Source organism: Orbicella faveolata, unplaced genomic scaffold, assembly GCF_042242905.1.
Source record: "Orbicella faveolata isolate gen_17 unplaced genomic scaffold, um_ofav_v1 contig_24, whole genome shotgun sequence".
Lineage (NCBI taxonomy): Eukaryota > Metazoa > Cnidaria > Anthozoa > Scleractinia > Merulinidae > Orbicella > Orbicella faveolata.
The window spans coordinates 30,463,834-30,478,707 of NW_028301552.1; the positions used below are offsets into that span (position 1 = coordinate 30,463,834).

The 14,874-nt window shown below is 41.2% G+C and overlaps 1 pseudogene across 1 annotated transcript; it reads left to right on the forward strand.

The window, feature by feature from the left end:
• Window positions 1–1,291: 1,291 nt before the first annotated feature.
• Window positions 1,292–5,553, forward strand: LOC149111281 (uncharacterized; annotated as a pseudogene). Its single transcript, XR_016208085.1, has 2 exons — window positions 1,292–1,648; window positions 3,367–5,553. The product of XR_016208085.1 is annotated as an uncharacterized LOC149111281 (transcript).
• Window positions 5,554–14,874: the final 9,321 nt, after the last annotated feature.

Consider the following 14,874-nt stretch of genomic DNA (forward strand, 5'->3'; position numbering starts at 1 on the left):
ATCAAATCTGATAACGATCCCGGACTGATAACACTGGATGAATTAACGGGAATCTATGCTTCAGTGTCCGTGTATTCCAAGAAGCGGTACACAAAGAATTAAACTGATCACGCGTAATGCCTTCAGGCATCCTGCGTAAAACTTAGACAGGCTCTTAGTGAGACATCGTCTCCAAATTCGTCAACACGAGAAATTGGGAATATTTTAGCCCAATTACAGGGATGCAAGAGAAGGCACGCAATGTGTGCGAAAGTCAGCGACTTTCCAGACTAAATTTCTCTTTGTAACGCTAGTAAACGCAAGTTAAAAAGAAGCAGAGGGAGTTGCGAATAAATGCTTCCAGCTTTAGTGATGAAGCTTTTAAATGAATTTGCACCAGATTAAAAGTGTAAAAAGTTAACGTTTAAAAACGGCACATCTTAAATATTTAGTAGTACCAAAGTATCATCCTTGTTCTTACGATGTGATCAGTTGTGATGTCATAGCGAAGTTTCGAATGCGCGCTGCTAGTCTTCATCAGGCGATTGGGTCATTGGTGACAGCATCGTGAGACAGACGACATTTCATTGTACACTGCAGTATTTGTCACTTTAATTATGATGGTATATTTGTATGTGTGTAGGTTAGGGGGAGGCAAGGAAAAGTGATCTAAAGTCACACTACCATATAGACAAGTATGGATGTTAATCAAAGGTACACGCACAGCAGTTAGTTGAGAATTAAAGGACTGAGTAGCCTACGAAGAGGCTCGGTAAGGACGGAATATCGGATATGTAGACATGATTGATCATCGCAGTTATACACACAATTTAAGCAGTTGTGAAATTAAATAAAGCCTGATGATCAATCATGTCTTCATAACATTCTCCGCAGTCCAAATATGTGAATTTCATATATTCATTTGTATTCTTCAATATCTACGGGTATATTACAAACTCACAATGTGGCCAGTTCCCAATTGGCTTGATATATAGCTCAGTTGGTAGAGCACTGCACCGATATGGCAGAGGCCATGGATTCAAATCCCGTTCTGGTCTGAATTTTTTTTCAGGCTTTAATTTCACAACTGTTTAAGTTGTGCGTATAACTGCGATGATCAATCACGTCTTCATACAAACAACACCGTGAAAGCACTTTTAAAAACAATGAACACGCACAATTGGTTTAAAATTGCCCATGATGATTTCTTATTTGCCAGTTGCACTATCTGCCTGGAACCTTAAGCCATGTGTCTTCTTGTAAAATAAAAAAACAAAATTTGCTAATTTTTTCTGGGTCTGCGCAGCATGGCCTCAGTAGTGTGCCATCGATCGATAAACCCCAGCAGTTTTGCAGTGGACTTCCGGTGCATCCAAATTCCTGCGGACGTTTAATTTAACGTCAACTGTGGCCTTTCTGGCAAGGAAAACTTTCGTCGCTGGTGACGATTATGAAATCGTCGAAGAAGGTTACAAGACGGGACATGGCCACTATTACATGTACGTATTCAAAATGAAGAAAGTCATCGGAGTCTGTCCGTGGGGTTATCCCACGGACGAGATTTGCGTTTATTTCTCATGGAAGGAATCGTACGGCGACAAATTCCGCGTCATTACGGCGTATCCGTTCTCCAGAGCTTATCACGTCTTCTTGAAGCAGAGAAAGCAAGGTATGGCCACCTTTTAAAATCCTACAGACTTTATGTAGGTAAGAACCAAACGGCTCTTTTAGAAGCCACCACATTAATAAAAGTCAATGGTCCAACATGCTTTCCCCAGTTCTTTTAATTTTGTGCTCGAGCACGTGGAGACGCGCACTTATTATTCACAAAATCGATTATCGATTATCAAAACTGCAGCGTCATAAAATTCAGTTTGACAGCATCCTCAAAATCAACAATGAATTTGATTGATGAACCACTCTTGGCGGCTGTTCGTTCTATTGAGAACGCGGACCAAGACAACGATTCTCAAGAGGTAATAAATATAACTTGAAATTGGAGTACATGTCGGGCGAATACAAATCCGTACCGTTATTTTGAAATGGGTCGTTGAAATTGAATGGACAAGATAACTTCATACTTTAACTTACATGATTTAATCAGACCTAAAATTTGAAGACGGCTAAGGACTTTGAAAAGAAATTATTTTGATTTTGAATTAGGTCACTGAAATTGAATGGAAAGGATAAGCCTTTGTGCTTTTCAATACCACTACATGTTTTAATCACAACCTGGAATTTCAAGGAGGGTATGAGCATTCAATAGAAGTTCTTTTGATTTTGAATAGTCACTGATAATGAATGGAAACGATAATGAACCTTAATGAACCTGTTTTTTATATCAATACGTGATTCAATCAGACCTGGAGGTTGTAGGCGGTTACGGTTTTTGAAAAGAAGTTCTTTTGATTTTGAATAGCTCGTTGTAATCCTTTATATCGGGCCTGGAATTTGAAGGCGGTTACGGTTTTTGAAAAGATTTTCTTTTGATTTTGAATAACTCGCTGTAATCCTTTATATCAGGTCTGGAATTTGAAGGCGGTTACGGTTTTTGAAAAGATGTTCTTTTGATTTTGAATAGCTCGCTGTAATCCTTTATAACAGGTCTGGAATTTGAAGGCGGTTACGGTTTTTGAAAAGATGTTCTTTTGATTTTGAATAGCTCGCTGTAATCCTTTATAACAGGTCTGGAATTTGAAGGCGGTTACGGTTTTTGAAATGAAGTTCTTTTGATTTTGAATAGCTCGCTGACGGACTTGGAAACGTTCTACCAGTATAACACAAGTAACACTGGACGGATTTAGGATAAGCAAAGCTATAGCGTTCGTCCGATCGTATTTTATAAACCTTAAAGTTACAATGGAACCGTTACTCCTAAATTTAAGTTTAGCGCGCGATGCAAATAATTTGTCCCATTGGCCGCGGGGATAACGAAATTTGCATACGAGTTGAAAACTTAACGTAAGAATGTGACAATGGACTATTATCTTAAACGTTGAATGATTAGACTCTGTTAGCTTAACTGAATAGGCTATTATCTTTTAAGGCGAATTGAACGGACGCTAAAAGACTAATGAAGGCATTTGTTTTCATGCGAGTTGTGTAATTGTTATTCATTTACTGGAAAATTAAATTAACAAACTAAGTAAACTTTTCGGGTGGTCTGCGTGTGTGAATGTAATTATGATAGATCAATAACGTCATATGTTACTTGATTGGTGGTTGAAAATATGATGTCGTTTTTGTGCAATATGATTGGATGTTGGAAATGTGCTGACATTTCCTGTAATATGATTAGTTAACGACACCAATAAAGTTGGGACTCGCTAGATAGAAATCATTTGCAGATGGTGGACTGTTGACTAAACTTTTGTTTCTCTGGATAAGATTTTCGCCCCATGTCAAGCCACTTTGAGGATATAAGCGATGAAGAATTGTTGGAGGCCATTATTGCTATTGAGAATGGACCAGAAAACAGTTATTTCCAACAGGTAAATTAAATATGTTGTAACAAAAATACATTTCGTGTACTTAATGTGTGATGAACCGGGTTATTTATTTTATCTTATATTTTCTCTTAAATTCTTGACGACTCTATCGATGATACGATTTTGTCAAATGTCGCCGAGGCTACAGAACGTCAACTCACTAATCAAGAACAAATGGGGGGAAGTCTTGCTACCACAGAACCTGGACGCTTCGAATTTGTACTCAACCCGTACGTAGATAGTCACAGCAAAAAAAATGAGCGTTAGAGAGCGTCACTACACCTCCAACATTCGTCAGGTGGGACAATTTATACCTCAACAAAACTTGGCAGCAGCAATTGCTGATGGATTACATAGAACAATCCAAAATTTGATTCTCCGAGACAGGATACCAGCCGCTGATCGTGTCTACTTCAATTTAGCCAGCAATCGCTTAGTCAACAGCTATGCTTATCGAGCGTTACCGGCGGGGGAATGGTTAAATGGTAGCGATCGTGTCGACAGTCTGCTGCAGCAAATGTCACAGGTGTTAAACTCAAACGAGAACTTTGAAATGAATGATTCGTTTCAATTATCTTTTACACACGTTCGTACATCTCCTCGCGGTAGCGGTCAGAAACGAAAATTGAAACCTGGACATTCTAATCCAGAAACTTTCAAACGTTTGAAAGGTTCTGTCATCAGTATCGATAACAAAGATGAACTATGCTGCGCCCGCGCCATTGTGACAGCTAAAGCTAGAGTGGATGATCACCCTAAATGGAACAGCTTCAGAAGAGGTTTCTCTATCCAGAGAGATGAAGCAATCAAGCTGCATATAGAAGCTAATGTAGAAATGGGAAAATGCGGTTACGAGGAACTCACTAGATTTGCATTGACGCCGTCCTTGAACAATTATCAGCTCTTACTTGTGGACGCTACCCGAGGTTATAGCGTGACTTCTTTTGGAAAGCCTCAGGAAAAACAATTGGTACTGTTGTATGATAATGAACACTACAATGTGATCACTACGTTACCTGGGTTCTTTGGTAGCAGTTATTTCTGCGCAAGGTGTCTCAAACCCTACAATAACGAAGGTCAACACGCCTGTGAAAACAACCCTGATCATTGTTCTTCCTGCTTACAAACGGGATGTGAGGACTTTACAGAGGCCAGGTGTCGTAATCAACCACCAGCTACACCCTGCGGATCCTGTAAGCGGATGTTTTATGGTGATGTTTGTTTTCAAAATCATCTGACGAAATCCTACAAGGGAAAAACCGCTGACTCCAAAAACATCAGTGTTTGCAGTTAACGCCGCAAATGTCGTAGCTGTAAAAAGTTGTTGGTGGGTCTCAAGAAGCAACAAGAACATGAATGCGGTTACATAGACTGTCCCTCTTGCCACGAGTACATAGAGGCCGCAAGCCACCGATGCTTTATTCAGATACCTAAAACACCGGAAGAGCTAACCGAAGAGAAAAAAAAAAAAAAGAAAAAACGCAAGCGACGAACCGAAGCCGAAGCAGAGGATAATAGTAATGATGATGATGATGATGATGATGAAAAGCCTCCCATTCTCGTTTTCTTCGATATTGAGGCGATGCAAGACACTGGCAAACACATCCCTAATCTTTTAATAGCGGAAACTGAGGATGATGATTGTCCACTCCACTTCAAAGGTGAAGATTGCATTCGCGATTTCCTGGAATGGCTGGATACGTTAACTGAAGAAGACACGCGCAATGTAACTGTTTTGGCCCATAACTTTTCTGGCTACGACTCCTATTTCGTCGTGGAGGAATATCATCGCCAACACAGGGTCCTCAATCAAATCAGAAATGGAGCTAAACTTCTCCAATTAACCTTTGACAATATTAACTTTATTGACTCTCTGTCATTTTTTCAAATGCCGCTTTCTGCATTTCCAAAGACATTCGGATTGACAGAGTTAAAGAAGGGCTATTTTCCTCACCTGTGTAACACGCCTGAAAATCAAGACTACGTGGGACCAATTCCCGAGAAAGAATTTTACATGCCTGAATCAATGTCTGTCAACGGCCGTAAAGAGAGAAATGGCATGATAAAGAAAGAGCTGAGAATGTAGTGTTCGATTTCCAGAAAGAATTGCTGGAATATTGCGAGTCGGACGTGAAATTACTGAAGGAGGGATGCCTTACTTTCAAACGGCTTTTTGAAAAAGAGACAAAGTTTGACCCCTTCAGTCATATTACTATAGCTTCGGCATGCAATCGAGACCTGCGACAAAACCGAATGGAAGCCAACACAATTGCTTCCGAGCCTCTCCACGGTTGGCGACTAAAAACAAATCAGTCGAAAGTTGCCATGGAATATCTACTGTGGCAACAAAGTCAGATCAGTGGGAGAATTCAACATGTTGGAAATGATGGGGAATACCGTATCCCCAACAGTCGCTACACCGTGGACGGCTACGATGCAACTACGAACACCGTCTACGAATTTCAAGGTTGCTTTTGGCATGGCTGTCGTAAATGCTATCCCAACAGATCCGAAACACACCTTAGATTAGAGCACCGCTGCACTGCCGACGTGTATCTCTGCACCCAGGAAAAACTACAATTCTTGCGTGACAAAGGTTACAACGTCATCGAAATGTGGGAGTGTGATTGGCGGAAAATGAAAGAAGAAAGGCGGGACGTCAGGAACTTTGTAGCCAGCCTCGATTTGGTGGAGCCACTAAATCCCCGTGATGCCTTCTGCGGCGGACGAACAAACGCTGTCAAACTCTATCATCTGGCTGACATCGCCTCAGGAGAGAAGATTCATTACTATGATTTTACATCTCTCTATCCGTTCATTAATAAGAATGCTGAGTATCCTGTCGGCCACCCTGAAATTATATTTCAGCCGGAAGACACAGACATCCAAAATTACTTCGGATTGCCAAGGTCACAATCTTACCTCCAGAAAAACTGTTTCATCCAGTACTTCCGCTGCGTGAAAATGGTAAACTAACATTCCCGCTATGTAGAGCCTGTGTACAAGAAGAGATGGAAAAACCAATGCTACAACGGTCCTGGGTTTGCAGTCACAGCGACAGTGAAAGACAAATTACAGGTACATGGTGTACCCCCGAACTGAACAAAGCCGTTGAGAAGGGCTACAAAATAACTTACATTCACGAAGTGTGGCATTTTTCTGAAACGAGGAAAGGTCTCTTTAAAGACTATGTGAATACATGGTTAAAGATTAAAGAGGAGGCAAGCGGCTGGCCAGCTCATGTAGGCGATGATCCCGTCAAACAGCAAGAACATCTGAGATCCTACAAAGCGAAAGAGGGCATCGAACTCAACCGCAACAACATTGAAAAGAATCCCGGCAAACGTAGCCTTGCAAAAATGATGTTAAATTCCATGTGGGGGAAGTTTGGCCAGCGCACCAACAAAACTCAAATCAAAGAGTTCGGGGATCCTATGAGGTTCAGTGCATTCCATGAAAGTGATGCAAATGACATTTGCTACGTGAGTGTATTGTCTGAAGACATCGTTGAAATTCACTATAAACTGAAATCAAATGACGAACCTGTCTCACCAAACCTCAACATTTTCATCGCTTGTTTCACGACATGTTGGGCTCGACTTCGTTTGTATGCAGCTCTGGACATGCTACAAGAACGAGTACAGTACACAGACACCGACAGCGTTATTTTTTCCAGTTTACCTCATGAAAACAATCCTCCCCTTGACGACTTTCTCGGTGATTTCAAGGACGAGTTGGGAGAAGACGACTTCATCACTGAATTTGCGTCCGCGGGACCGAAAAATTATGGTTATCTCACGAAGAAAGAAAAAGAAGAATGCAAAGTGAGGGGAATCTCTTTAAACACTCAAGGTAGCAAGCAGTGAAATTATCAAGTGTTGCGGCAAAATGTTTTAGACGAAATTCAACGCCCTCTCGAGAAAACGCGACAAACTGATATTTACAAGCCTTATCACATCGTCCGAAACTCCAAAGAGTACTCACTGACCACAATCTCTCAGACGAAAAAGTACCAGCTTGTGTACGAAAAACGAGTGATAGATCCCTACACCTTCAAAACATATCCCTATGGCTATGAAAGAATAACAAATGAGGACTTGGACATGATTGAACTGTTGTGCCATTTGTAAACACTTTTGTAAATAGTTTCATTCATAAGGTGAGCGCAATCCACTAGGGAGTTGCATACGGCTCTGTCCTGTAATTTTAGGGAAACATTTGATATTAAAGTTAATGGTTAACTTTAAAATTGCGTGATTACTTTGTTTATCTTAGAAACCAGGCTTTTTACTCGGTCAACACGGAAACGAGATTAATGACGTCAAAGGGGGCGGGGCTTCTGGTTACCATGGATACGTCAAACTCGAGAAAACAATAGAACTCCTTTCCATAACAATACTTTTTCATCTGCATCACACTACCTGTCAAATTCGTACTGGACTAGCCCATACCACTACTCAGTTGGTTGGTTTGCCCACACCACCGGAACCCTTGAAACATACTGAGTTCCTCAGTCAGCCCTGGCAAGATCTAGCAGCAGATTTGGTGGGGTCCCTACCTTCCGGAGAGTATGTATTCGTCGTCGTAGACTACTATAGTCGTTACTTTGAAGTAGACATCCTCAAGTCTGTAACATCTACCACCATTATAGGAAGCCTGGAGAGAATATTCTGTACGCACGGTCTCCAGCAGTCGCTAAAAACAGATAATGGACCACAATTCACGTCCGAGGAATTTGGAACATTTTTGAAAACAAACCTCCACGCCCTTGTGGCCCCAAGCAAACGGGGAGGTAGAACGCCAAAACAGAAGTCTACTCAAAACCTTGAAGATTGCCTAAGCAGAAAAGAAGGACTTAAAGGTAGAGATGAGGAAGTTCCTCACAGCCTACAGGACCACACCTCATAGCAGCACTGGAGTCTCTCCAGCCAAATTATTGTTTAACAGAGAGCCAGGGTCAAACATCCCTGAGCTGACAAAGTGTGAACACATTGACAGTGAAGCACGAGACCGAGACGCAGAAATGAAACAGAAGAGAACCGACTATGCCGATTAACGAAGGGGAGCGCAGGAGAACAGTCTAGCTCCTGGCGACCAAGTGCTGGTGAAACAAAGGAAGGAAAATAAGCTGTCAACCACTTTCGAGAATGCACCTCACAAGGTCACCAATAAATATGGCAACGAAGTCACAGTTACATCACCTGAAGGAGTTAACTACAAGAGAAATGTAACTGAGGTGAAGAAGTACCTGAAGGCAAGCGATGGACCAGACCAACAAAGCACAGGAGACAGTGTCACAGGTGGAACTGCCGAGTCAGAGGTTCCCGCATTACCCCTGAGGCCAACTAGAGAAAGGAGGACACCACAGTATTTAAATGATTATAAATTCTACTGACATTAAGGAGAACACTTGGAGTTACTTTAGTTCGATTATTAACTCTACTGGACTTCATGCACTCTATCGATGGTAGGAGTGGAACACTTTGAGTTACTTAGTATGCTTATGAATTCTGTTGAAACTTGAACAGTAAGAAACGGGACACTGAACAGTGAACTTGTTGAGAGTTTTCCAGGCCGAAACGTTCAAACAGAGTTATGCCAGTCATGTTGAAATTTGTTAACCAGTTAATTAGTACTTTAATCCAAGGAAAAGAGGGGTTGTAGTGTCTGCTGGGCTACCTGTGGCTGCCTGTAACAAGTATTATGGGATAGGTCTTGTTGTTATGAAACACGTGTGCGTGAAAACGGAAAAGCAAGGTTATATTGTCTTCAATGCGGCTTGAATGCGAACAAAAGAGTATTAGACTCTTGGCCTTTTTGTAGCCCGCCGAGGCCATTCTTTCGTCTAAATCAGTTGAAAAAGTTTGAAAAAGATGTTTCCATTCAAGTTTAAGCTCTCAGGTAATAATTATGGATTTTTTTGGCCGAAACGTCGGATCGTGTTATGTTCGTGTTTTTCGGTTGCTACGGGCGACCGTTGCTTCCTTTGTTAGGTCAAGTCTAGGGAGTGAGGTCACAAAAAAATTCTAATTAATTCTGGTTTTGTTCGATTTCGCTGAAATTTTTAACACAATAAAGCTGGATTGTTGAGGAATAGATTTAACTTCTGCCGATGTGTGGTAGCTATTAACGTTAAAGTGATATATCGCTTCGAAGTCGGGGTTTTGAAGAGATTTTTTTGCAACGTGTGGGTTCGGCGTGATTTTGTAATCGGAGGCAAGAGATTAACTTGTTAAGGCGGCTCCATAGAGTATTTACGAACACCCTCCCTATTGAGCGCGAGTTAGAAAAGGAAACTTAGTTAATTTCTCTTCAAGTTTTCCCTGTAGAGATTTACCAGTATGGTATCTGATTTTCCAATTTAAGCGATTGCTTAAATTGGAAAATTTACTGCGATGATCATTCTTCACTTTCGTCTACAACCGCAGTTCAAAAAATATGAATTATTTCATATAAACTTCACATCATTTCACTCCTCAGAGGGTGGTAAAGGGGGGGTATAGCTCACGTTTCACGGAAAATAAAGCAGCCCTTTCACAATTCACGAAAAATACAACATTGGCATTTCACGCTTCACGGAAAATAAAAGAGAACGGTTTGGAAAATCACGGTTCACGGCGACTATGGAAATCACGATTCACAAGGAAAAAAATGGCTATTTCACATTTCACAGGAAATAAAAAGGGCCGATCACGGGTCACGAAAATACCCTTTACCACCCTCTCCTCGCAGGAAGATATGAACTCAATTAATTGACCTCGCTCCCAATATGTGGCATTTCGCGGAGGACACGGGTTCGAATCCCGTTGAAGCCCTGATTTTTTCAGGCTTCTTCTTTCCAGTTGCTTAAATTGGAAAATTTACTGCGATGATCATTCTTCACTTTCAATATGGTTACTATTAAAATAAGGCTGAATATCTGATCATCGTGACGCGGAACGTGGTAAGACCGCCGTCAATGCACTGTAGGAATGAATCGAAAGATTGTGCAATGAAATCCTTATTAATTAGTTTCTAGTATTTTCGACTAAATTGTATAAATTACCTTGCAACGCACCCAGACAGGGCATATATTTTTCACTAGCTTGAACCTTTCCTCGAAAATGTTTAGATACCACTGTACCAGTTAGTACTCTCTTATGTGGACAGCTTTAGATGGAATGTCATCGCAATTTGAATATTAGGGACTTACCGCATCACTAAGAACGATATAAAAACTTCAAGTGCCCCTATGATCAAGTTCTCGATAACCATTTTTTTAATATCTTCGTACACAATAGGTCTTTCCTAGATATCTTGCAAAATTTAAATCTATTACGAGCATTAGAACTCATGTTTTTAGGACCTTTATTTCCGAGAGTTTACGGCCGCCATTTATTTTCCTTGTTCCAACTCTTGGTTGAGAATTGGAGAAATGACGTCATTTTCTCAAAAATACCACACGGGTTGAAATTATAATAACAATTACTGTAGAAGATTTGGAGTAAGAAAAATAAATGGCGGCCGTAAATTCTCGGAAATAAAGGTCCAAAAAACGTGAGTTCTAATGTTCGTACTGAATAGATTGAAATTTGGCAAGATATCTAGGAAAGACCTATTGTGTACGAAACTGTAAAAGATGGGTACCCAAAATTCGATCATAGTGGCTCTTTAACGAAGGTATTGGCATACAGACACGAGTACTTGAAGGCCACGAATGTTGTTTTTCAAAATTAGTCGATTATTACAATAAGTATTTGCTATGACGTCCTTAAAGGTCTAATCGCTTCTTTAAAGGGAGGGTTTCACGGCTCGGCGCATGCATAAAGTTAGCCCATTGGATTCTACTGTTTATCAGAAAACAGGCACATGACTCTCGTGGTAAATTTACCTTTGAATATTTCGCGGTCACTTGCGAAAACATGACGATAAAGGTGAGATTGCTCATTATGATTCATTTTGAAAATTCCGACTCCGCGCATTAAGTATATTGAAGTTTTCGTATCAACCACATGTTTATGTCAGTAATCACAGACTGTAATTTTTGAGCAAGTAGAATGATAGTCTTCCCGTAGAAAAACGGTTATACGAAGGCTAACCGAATGACTTATGCCCAAATTTCACGGAAGATAGCAACGGATTTATACAGGAAAATTTTGAATTTAGAATTGGACATCGAATTCATTCTTCGGCCCGAGGGTTTTATTCCTGACCGGACGCACAAGTTATGCACTCGCATTAATTGATTTCTTATTAATGGAATTGCGTGGGCTACGTCGTAGCTTCCACATGCGCCAAATCGTGATACTATCTGGATGAACTGCCGAAACGGGTTTGCATTCGCCAAAATCTATTTTTCAGAATTCCGGTCCAAAAAAACAACTTACCAGACGAAGTTTATGATGCCTCTTATGACTTGTGTAGTGTGTCCTGGTAGGTAGGCATAGTGCATGACAGTAGCTTACGTAGTGCATTCTGGTTAAAGAGCCGCCGAAGCAAAACCGGCGTGCAAACAATCTGTTTAGATAGGTATGTGTAAGGAACAATGTACCCGATGTAATTTTCATCAAAGTCCAGTTCAGTGTGTCATAAACGTACTACATACACTATCAGCAGGGCAATTACTATGTAGGCCGGTGAAACGAGCGGGTCCGAGCAAAAAGGTGTGATGCACTAGACTGGGGTCTACTAAAACGAGCAGATTCCGCTTACTTACACTGGAACTTAGATTTCTAAAGAAATTCCACGAAACTCCCCTCTATATGAAGAAGGAAGGTTTTGGGTGCATTTTTGTTCTGAGGCAATGGGAAAAGGTGAGTTTTTCATGTTGAAAAAAGGACTTAGAAGTAGCTAATTTGCATAATGTAGCGCTGAGTCGGTGTTTTTAATTTGTCCATATAAAATCGTGTCAAAGTATTTTTTTTCCGCCATCTTTTGTGCTAAGATGATGCGATAATTTTTGTCAACGCTAAAAGGCTACTAAGATCACGGTTTCTTCGCCATGTGAAAATTTTATACCGCAAAACTGAAAAAGACGCGGAGTTTTGAGAACTCAAACAACAATATGAAATTGTTATTCGGGTTGGTTGAAAAGTGCTACCGTAATTTTGCTGATTTAATATCTCTGCTGTCTTCCCACATTTCCAGCTAAACTGCTAATATGTTCTCAAATATTTATCAAATCAGTCTTAAACATATTTAAAGCTAGACATATTGTTTGAGTTCGATGCACGTTTTTACACGAAAGAGCGTAATTGAAGTTCAGTTTGTCATGTTTGGGCGACCCAAGAAGCTGGAATGATGGAACGGTGGAACGGCGAAACGGCGGAATGGTGGAATCACGGAACGGCGGAAAATGACCCCAAATCCTACGAACGGAATCGCGGAAGGGTGGAACGGCGGAAAATGACCCCAAATCCTAAAAGACGGAATCGCGGAACGGCCGAACGGCGGAAAATCCCCCGAAATCCTAAAAGATGGAATAGGGAGTTTTAGCAAACCACGACGGCAGCGGCGACGGCGACGGCGACGAGAGCGTCACCAAACAAAAGGTTAAATTAGCAGAATAATGGTTGTGCACGTGCGTTTTGAAGCATAGTACATTTCTTTGCCGTCCTCTGCAAAACAACAACGTGAAATGACTAAATTCTACGCATTCTGGAGAACGCGAACCGCAATGGCTAATTTTTCGTATCTTCTTTTGGAATTGAACATTGTCGGTGCATGTTTAGCCTGAGCAAGTTTTCAGACCGATAGGTATACTGAACTGATTTACACAGTTGCGACATTCGAAGGTAAAATATTAATTCACTTTTTACAAGGCGTCGCCCCCGCCGTAACCGCCGTCATTGCTAAAACCCCCTAATGACGGAAAATCACCCGAAATCCTAAAAGACGGAATGGCGGAAATTCCGGCTTTTAGGGTCGCCCCTGCTATGTGCTTATGAAAGGATAACAATGATGGCAAAAAAAAAGCACAAAACGGTAGAAATCACCAAAAAACACAGTGAACATAGAAGAGCAGACGTAGTTGTATTAATCTTACTCGTAGAATGTCCATATTCCGGAATACTTAACGTCCTAAATCGATGATGTTTCGTTCATTTCCAACGGTTCCTTGCCTAACCTGACAACGCGTCCGTTCAAACTCAGTTACCAGGTCTCTTTCCGTCTTGGACTCACCCAAAGCGTGACACTTTCATGGACCTTCATGAACAAATACGTACGTGTCCGAGAATTAATTTTCGCTTTTCTCGAGACGCGAGCTTGGGACGCCTACATGTTCAGTAACAATTCTGTTTTTTTTTTTAACACCGCCGTAAACAAAGCTTGTTAAAATCAAACGAGAACAGGGAAAATAACTAAAAATCTGTAAGCCAAAAAATTGCTTATGTTTCAGATTAAAGTGACGATTGTTTGAAATAATGTGTCATTGCCTTGATTGCCCTCTGCGTAACTTTTTTTTGTTTGAAAACGCGAAAATCTGGGTCGGTCGGACGACGCTAAACAGAGAAAAAAAGGGGATGGCCTAATGTGGGTGCGCGGAAAGTTCACAAGAAGACAGTTCAGTGCAGCGTCGATCAATGCAGCGATTTAGTTTGGTGCATACCTTCTAACCAAGCATACTATTGTACACACTTGCACTTTAGAGAAGTTATAAATGCTTCAACGTAAAAGGCACCTTAATGAGGGGATTCACGGTAGGTTTTCGGAGCTTTACGGCGGTGTTACACTTTAACTTTACGCGCCTCTAAAAGGTCTCATTTACATGGTCCCGGTTACCTAAGACAACCCCCCCCCCCCCTCCACCATAAGTTAACCTGATCGAGGAAGCTTTTCCCTTATTTCTTTGCAAAATTCAACCATCCGTTTACAAGAGGATCGCGAACCCGTCGGGGGACGAGACAACTCGGGTGGGCAAGTTGTCTCGCCTCGGCAGGTAGGGTAACTCAGGCAGGCGGGACAACTTTTCTTCATATAACTTAATTTGGCTCGTCTAACCGAGACAATTCTCGGCGTGGCGAGTGTCACGAAATGTCTAGATTTAGGATTTAAAGGAGAAATTCGTATCAAAGGAGTGAAAATTAACTCCGCAAAAGCCACTTTGATCGAATGACCGAGGAAAACTCAAAGAAAGAGGGATATTTGCACATTTGATCATTCAGTAAGGACCAGTTATGAATAATCATGTATGTAGGGTCAACTTCTCGGACTACAGGACAACACTTGTGATGTCCGGCGAAAAACTGTGCCTCCCACAAACATGGCTAGATAAATACAATGGTCCGACACAAGACAACTCTGCATTCGCCTTAATCACAGTCCGCCATGTTGGATGCAACGTCACCATTTTTCGCATGAAAGCGAGGCCACGCGTGTTGAAACATCATGGCTGAGTCAGCGAGTACTTTGATGAAGTTAAAGTTGA